Here is a 7,500-nt window from a genome sequence, read left to right on the forward strand (position 1 = left end):
AATATATATATATATATATATATATATATTTTTATATATTCATATATTTTATATATTCATATATGTATATGTATTCATATTTATGTATATGTGTATATTTTTTAGACCATTTTTGAAACAAAATTACTTTTTACAAAAGAATAAGATACTAATTATTTTAGCACACTGTATTTTTCATATACTGAGTGTATTTCAGTGCACTGAACTGGCAGATTTGTTGGACTTGTTTTTGCCTGAAATCAGCAAAAATCTGAAGTTGTTCGTAGTTCAAAACAATATTTATAATGTACAATCCATGAAATCAGGCCTTTGATATCTGAGTTAATGGATCTGTTTTTAAGTGTAAAAGTGTGCGCAGTCGTTTCCTGTCAAACGCTCTCTCTAAATGTTGTCTGTCAATCAAATCAATACTAAACATTGCACTTTGCCGTATTATCTCTAGCAGCTCCTCGCAGGTTGTCACAGGTATCTTGCAGAATTAAATGCTGACAAAGAGGATGTGCTTCCCTGGCGTTTCACTTCAGCTGCTGAAGCAGCGTATCTCCTCTCCCTGCTTCCAGACGTGTTTCCACTGTAAATACGGACAATTGTAGTAATTGTTTTCGAGTGTTTACTGTAGCTCGTCCGCTAATTTGCCAGACTGTTACAGAAAGTGTGTGGTTTTAGTGGTCATATATCATTGCAGCGTATGGATTATTGGGACTGCGGCTACGAAACAGGTTGTGAATTACCAGCGGAGTGTTTCGACTTCCTGTTAGTAATTAGTCAGGCTAATACAGTAAACCAGCCAATTAGGTTCGTTCAAGCACGGCGGCTCTGAGTAGATTCAATGTAAGTGATATAAAAACCCCAGTACGATGAAACTCAGTAGGCGTCTGCCACCGGAGGCTTTGAGCGCAGTCTTTGTTATGATAGTCTGGATTCAGCGCAGCATCAAGTGCTCGGTGTCCTTCAAGGGTTTCATAAAGAAAAGAGCTTTTCTAGCAATGATACAGCAACATGATGATGTATCAACCTCCCACAATGATTTAGCAACGTGTTATCACCCTAGCAACAGCTTATGAATGACCTAGTAACCACCCAGAACGCCCTAACAGTGATATAGCAACATGTTATCACCCTAGCAACAGCTTTTGAATAACCTAGTAACCACCCAGAACACCTTAACAATGATACGGCAACATGTTGTTACCTTAACACCCTCCTATTAATACCCTAGCAACCACTCAGAACATTATAACAACAATACTGTAACACATTAACATCTTAGCAACCAGCTAGAACTCCCTAACAACATTGCAATGTTATCACCCTAGCAACCATCCAGAACATATCACCCTAGTGACTGCATATGAATACACCCCTGAATAACACCCCCATTAATGCCATAGCAACCACCCAGACCACCCTAACAGTGATATAGCAACATGTTGTAACCCTAACTCCCCCATTAATACCCTAGCAACCACTCAGAACATTATAACAACAATACTGTAACACATTAACATCTTAGCAACCAGCTAGAACTCCCTAACAACATTGCAATGTTATCACCCTAGCAACCATCCAGAACATATCACCCTAGCGACTGCATATGAATACCCTAGTAACCACCCAGACCACCCTAACAGTGATATAGCAACATGTTTCACCTTAGCAACCCCATCAATGCCCTAGCAACCAACAAGAACATGAAAACAACAATACTGCAACACATTAACATCTTAGCAACCACCCAGAACTCCCTAACAACATTGCAAAAGAACACCCTAATAAGAATAAAAAAAAGTGGTAACATGTTATCCCTTTTAGCAACCCCCATACATGTCCTAGCAACCACCATGAACATGGTAACAACAATACTGCAACATGCTAACATCCAATCAACCTCATATCAATGCCCCAGCAATCACCCAGAACATCCTAGCAATGATATAGCAACATTTTACCACCCTGTCATCAACAATGCAACCCTAGCAACCCCCATCAATGCCTTAGCAACCACCCAGGACACTCTTAAAACATTGCAACACAGTAATGTCCTAGCAACCAATGATATGTCAACATGTTATCTCCCCTGTCAATGTCCTAGCAACCATCCAGCACACCAAAGCAATGATATAGTGACATATGAACACTCTAATAACCATCCAGAACACCTGAACACTGATAGAGCAATATGTTTCCATCTTAGCACCACCGTCCACGCCCTAGCAGCCACCCAGAACACCCAAGGAATGATATAGCAGCAGGTTAATACTCTACAAACCACAGATAAATGACTATCATAATATAGTCTAGATTTATCTTGGTGCAACCTGAAGTGCTTCGTGTCCTTCAAGGTTTAAAATGGGCTTTTTAAAAAGAAAACAGCTTTTATAGAGCCGCGCACACTGTATTTCTCTCCTCTGTGGAGTTATTGATTGAGTTGCGCATCTGCGGTAGAGAGCGTCCCAAAGCACCTCACCAAAACTGATAACACTTTTAACGTTTAATTCCTTGCATCCCCCCAGAGATGAATATGAGAGTACGGATGGATTACATTCTATTGCACGGATCGATATTAAAATGTCTGTGAGCTACAAGAGCCCGGCGTTCTCAGAATCCATCAGTTCGTGTGATTAAGTCGACTCCCTGCCGTAATGACACAGTCAGATTCTCTTGTCACAGTCAAGAGTTTGTCAGCCTCACGTCGACTTACCGAGATGGAGCCGTACAGCCATAATCACAGTCTCTGTGTGTGCCGGGATACGAAACCCCTCGACGCTCCGGCATGAGCTGTTGCTTATGAAAAGAAAATGAATAATAAGACCATAAAGCACCTTACACAAGCACTGAGAATGCATGCTCTTAATTGCAGGAAGTTGCTTACCCTGAAAGCACCGTTTGAAAATTGAAAAGTTCAGAGCAGTGGTGCAGTGCTTCACACTTTGCTGGCGTGTTTTGCGCCCTACGTGTCACTTCAGCTCAACCAGGGGCGTTCGTTTGGGATGGGGTTTCCTGTTTTCCCTGAAAATGATCTATGAGTAATGGTCGGAAAAAACCTGCTAGGAAACATCATGACAGTCACACTAGCAATGACATAGTGATGTGCTAACAACCATTTAGATTACCTTAGCAATGAAATAGTGACACATTAACACCCTAGCAACCACCCGTGACACCCTATCAATGGGATGTCAACATATTACTATCCTAGCAACCTAGTACATTCCAACAACAATATAGCAACGCATTAACACCCTAGCAACCACCCATAACGCCATATCAACGTATCACAACCCTAGTAACCACCTAGTACACTTTAACAATAATATAGCAAGATAAAAACACCCTAGCAACCACCAATGACACCCTATCAATGGCATGTCAACATATTGCTATCTTAGCAACCACTGAGAGCATCTTAGTAATGATATAGAAACACATTAAAACCCTAGCAACCACCCATAACGCCATATCAACATATCACCACCCTAGTAACCACTCAGTACACTCTAATAATGATATAACAACACATTAACACCTTAGCAACCACCCATAACAACATAATGTCTCACCATCCTAGCAACCACCTAGTACACTAACAATAATATAGCAACACATTAACACCCTAGCAACCACTTGCTTGGAAATGTCATGGCAATGGCACTAGCAATGACATAGTGATGTCCTAGCAACAACCCCAAATGACATAGCAACATTTTACCACCCTAGCAACCACTGAGAACATCTTAACAATGATATAGCAACACATTAACACCCTAGCAACCACTCATAACGCCATATCAACGTATCACCACCCTAGTAACCACCTAGTACACTCTAAAAATGATACAGCAACATAATAACACCCTAGCAACCACCCATACAACATACTTGCAATGATATAAAACATGCTAAAGATATTGTAACAATGTCAGAAAATATTTACAATTTAGGATCTGCATATAAATGACCTAACATCCACCCACAAAGCCCTAATACTCTGGTAAACCCATAGCAACACCCTAGCAACCATCCAACCACCATGTTTTACAAGCCCGATCCTAGCAATAATATAGCAGAGTGTTAACACCCTAGAAACCCTCTATCCTATCAATGCCTAAGCAACCAACCAGAACACTGAAGCAATTATATGGTACACATTTAGAGCCTAGCAACCACATATACATGACCCAGGACACGCTAGCAACAGTATCAACCAGACATCACACCGTAGCAACAATGAAACACCCTAGTAACCACCCAGAAATGATAAATCATCACATTATCTGCCTTAAATAGATCAATAGTTGGGCAGAGAGCAAATCCAAGGTCATGTGTTTGATTTTTAGGGAACGCACCTTGACGGCACGTTTTGGACAAAAGCATCTTTCAAACGCATTAATGTAACAACCCCATCTGACTCTGGCAGGACAAACGGAAAGTCCTACCGGGCTACTGTTTCCGCGGGATGTTTTTCACGTCTGTGGGTGGAAGCGACCCCAATAACATGATATTTCAGCCCTGGACTGTTATCAGAGGAACCCCGCCAAAAACAGGCCTTTACCTCGCTGGAGCGCGATGCTCCCCTGGAATCCACCCTGAAAAGCGATTAGGCCAGTTTTGGACTAGTTTTGGGAAACACTCGGGCGTGTTTTGCTTTGAAAACCTGGCAACCCTGGCCAAGACGGCTGCAGCGGGCCGCTCAAGCGACCAGATTGCGGTTTCATTCGATGCATGAAAATAAAAGACTTTTTTCCGCGAGTTTTGTGTTGCCGGGGTGTTTCATTATGTAAAAAGCTGCTTTGGATGATATTCTGGGAATATTGGTGCGTCTGCATGGGTTTCTCTGTCCTTGCGGATTCTATTGTTTCAAAGCGAGCCGGTGCCAGACTCCGCTTCGCTCTGCCAACGTCTCCTCCGCTCGTCCCAGCGCTACTTTAATTTCATCCCCCTCTTTTTGAGCTGCACTTCACGAAGAACGAGAATAAAAACCCTCTCCCAGTGCGCGCCAGCTGTACGTAATCAAAAGGCGTTGCCCCAAAACCGCCCGACTTTTAATGAGACGGAGCCTCAAACGCGGCGCGTCTCGCGCATGGCGGCTTTGAGAAGAGCGCGCGTGAAGCTACGCTTCCTCGTAATAACGCCACAGGTGCTGTAATTAATAGCTCTGTTTGCTTAAGAGAGAGGTTTTCCTCGTCCTCCACCGAACACACTTCACACACGGTTAATCCTGCGACGACCCCGCCAGCGCTAATGAAACGCCGCTCTCCTTCTCCGTAGAGAAGCTAATTAGTTGTGAAGTGCGGAGCGCAGCGGTTTGTTCCTGGAAAAAACTATATTGATAAATGTTTGGTCGTGTGCAGATGGCCGCTGGCTTTATGACTGAGCTTGCAGTCCTGAGTCTGTTAAAGCGCCTCGGATCTGACAGATACGGATGAGCTCCAGCGTTTATGTACTTATAGATCGTAGTCGTGCTTATTGTACAGTCAGTTTAACAGCTTCATTTATGCACTTCATCAGCTGATGGTTTTTTTCTTCCTATTGCAGTCATTATAGCCTATGCACGGAAAAAAGGATCCTCTCACTTGAGATCGCTTTAAAGATCAGAAAGATAGTTCTTTTTTATTTGAATTATTTTCTTCTTGCATTAAATATAAACTCACTTACCTCCCCTAGATTTTTCAGAAAACCAGATTTTATTTGTATTTTTTTATATTTTGCATCTCAAGTAAGTGTAAAAAACACTACTGGCATTTCTTTACTTGAGAAGCAAAATGATAAAAATGAGATATTTCTATACGAATTATAACGAATTGATATAAAATAAGCGAGTTTTTGCATTTAGAAAAAAATTTAAAAATCAATATGTCAGCGTAGCCAAAAAAAATAGTTATTTTTTCTTTGAATTGTTGTATTTTTGGACACATATTTTTTTCTTGTTTCAAACAAAAACTCACATAATTTTTATTCTTAAAAAGAGCATAATAAAGAATAAGCTAGATACAACATATTGTGCAGAAAAAAATAATTTGATTTAGTATAGCAGTGTTTTTATTATATATATATATATATATATATATATATATATATATATATATATATATATATATATATATATATATATGTATATATATATGTATATATATATGTATATAATATAAAAATATATATCAAATATATTTAATGTAGTAATACTATATATATATATATATATATATATATATATATATATATATATATATATATTATAGCAATTTTATAATTAACTTTCACCTTTAAAATCCAGTTCTACAGTTCTTACTGTACTTTCTACTTTAAGACAAAAAAAAGTAGAAACCGATAAAAAACACACAGTGCATTTTTATTTGAGGTTGAAATGTTTCTTTAAGCAAAAGTCTCCAGTTGCACTCCATTTAATCTCATTGCTGTCTAGAAACAAGAGATTGCCTTTTCTCTGTGTGTGTGTGTGTGTGTGTGTGTGTGTGTGTGTGTGTGTGTGTGTGTGTGTGTGTGTGTGTGTGTGTGTGTGTGTGTTAGGGGCCCTCGAGTGTTTCCAGTGCACCTGACGATTAGCCCCATAATCTCTGGCTCTGTTATTAGTCTTTCCTGCGGTGTGTAAGAAAGGTGTTATCTGAGATACCAGAATCGGCTGACTCCACACTGCTGTGTGTGTGTGTGTGTGTGTGTGTGTGTGTGTGTCCGTGGCCCATTCTTCACCTCCACGGATTAGATAGGAGCAATTCGTAGTGTCCGCTGGCGGTGCTGTATCTCTGCTCATACACCTCCGTCTCCTGGATCCCGAGCCGTCGTGGACGGAGGCCTGGGTTTTGTCCGGGCGGCGGCAGCGGGATTATGGGAAATAAAAACCCTCAATTTAGAGTTCAAGAGCCGGGCTGCTTTGGACGTGACTTCCTCTTTCGATCGGACGACTTTCATTCAGATCCAAATTTCAGACGCTTCCAGGTGAATAAAAGAACGAGTGCCACTGGTAGTCGGAGGAGAATCTTTATAATTGAAAGTTCTGGTGCTTTCACGAGGTTAAATGAAGGTTAACAACGACAAAGACTATCTGAGAGCACGCCGTGAATCATACAACTCAAAAATCAGCACTATTTCTGTCTGGCTTACAAGGGGAAAATATATGCTTATATAAAAAAAAAAAAAAAAAAAAAAAAAAAAATATATATATATATATATATATATATATATATATATATATATATATATATATATATATATATAAAATATAAGATTAGATAACATATAATATAATATAATATAATATAATATAATATAATATAATATAAGATTTTATTACTGAACGTTACACCGAAAAAATATAGATTTTTGCGAATATAGTTTAAAAAAAATGTAATACAAATTTATTTGGGAACCAAGTATCGCTAAATATTAAGATTTGTCGTCAAAGAACATATCTTGGTTTCAGTTTGGCAAATGCATCATTATTGGGTGTTTTTTGTTGCTGCTGTTATTTGAATATTTTTGGTTACG

At 39.4% G+C, this 7,500-nt stretch overlaps 1 protein-coding gene across 1 annotated transcript in view; it reads left to right on the forward strand.

The window, feature by feature from the left end:
- The window catches only part of nell2a (neural EGFL like 2a), an 88,242-nt gene that overhangs the window by 54,780 nt on the left and 25,962 nt on the right, over positions 1-7,500 (forward strand). The gene's annotated exons all lie outside the window — the stretch shown is intronic.

The sequence above is a fragment of the Puntigrus tetrazona genome, chromosome 25 (assembly GCF_018831695.1).
Source record: "Puntigrus tetrazona isolate hp1 chromosome 25, ASM1883169v1, whole genome shotgun sequence".
NCBI lineage: Eukaryota > Metazoa > Chordata > Actinopteri > Cypriniformes > Cyprinidae > Puntigrus > Puntigrus tetrazona.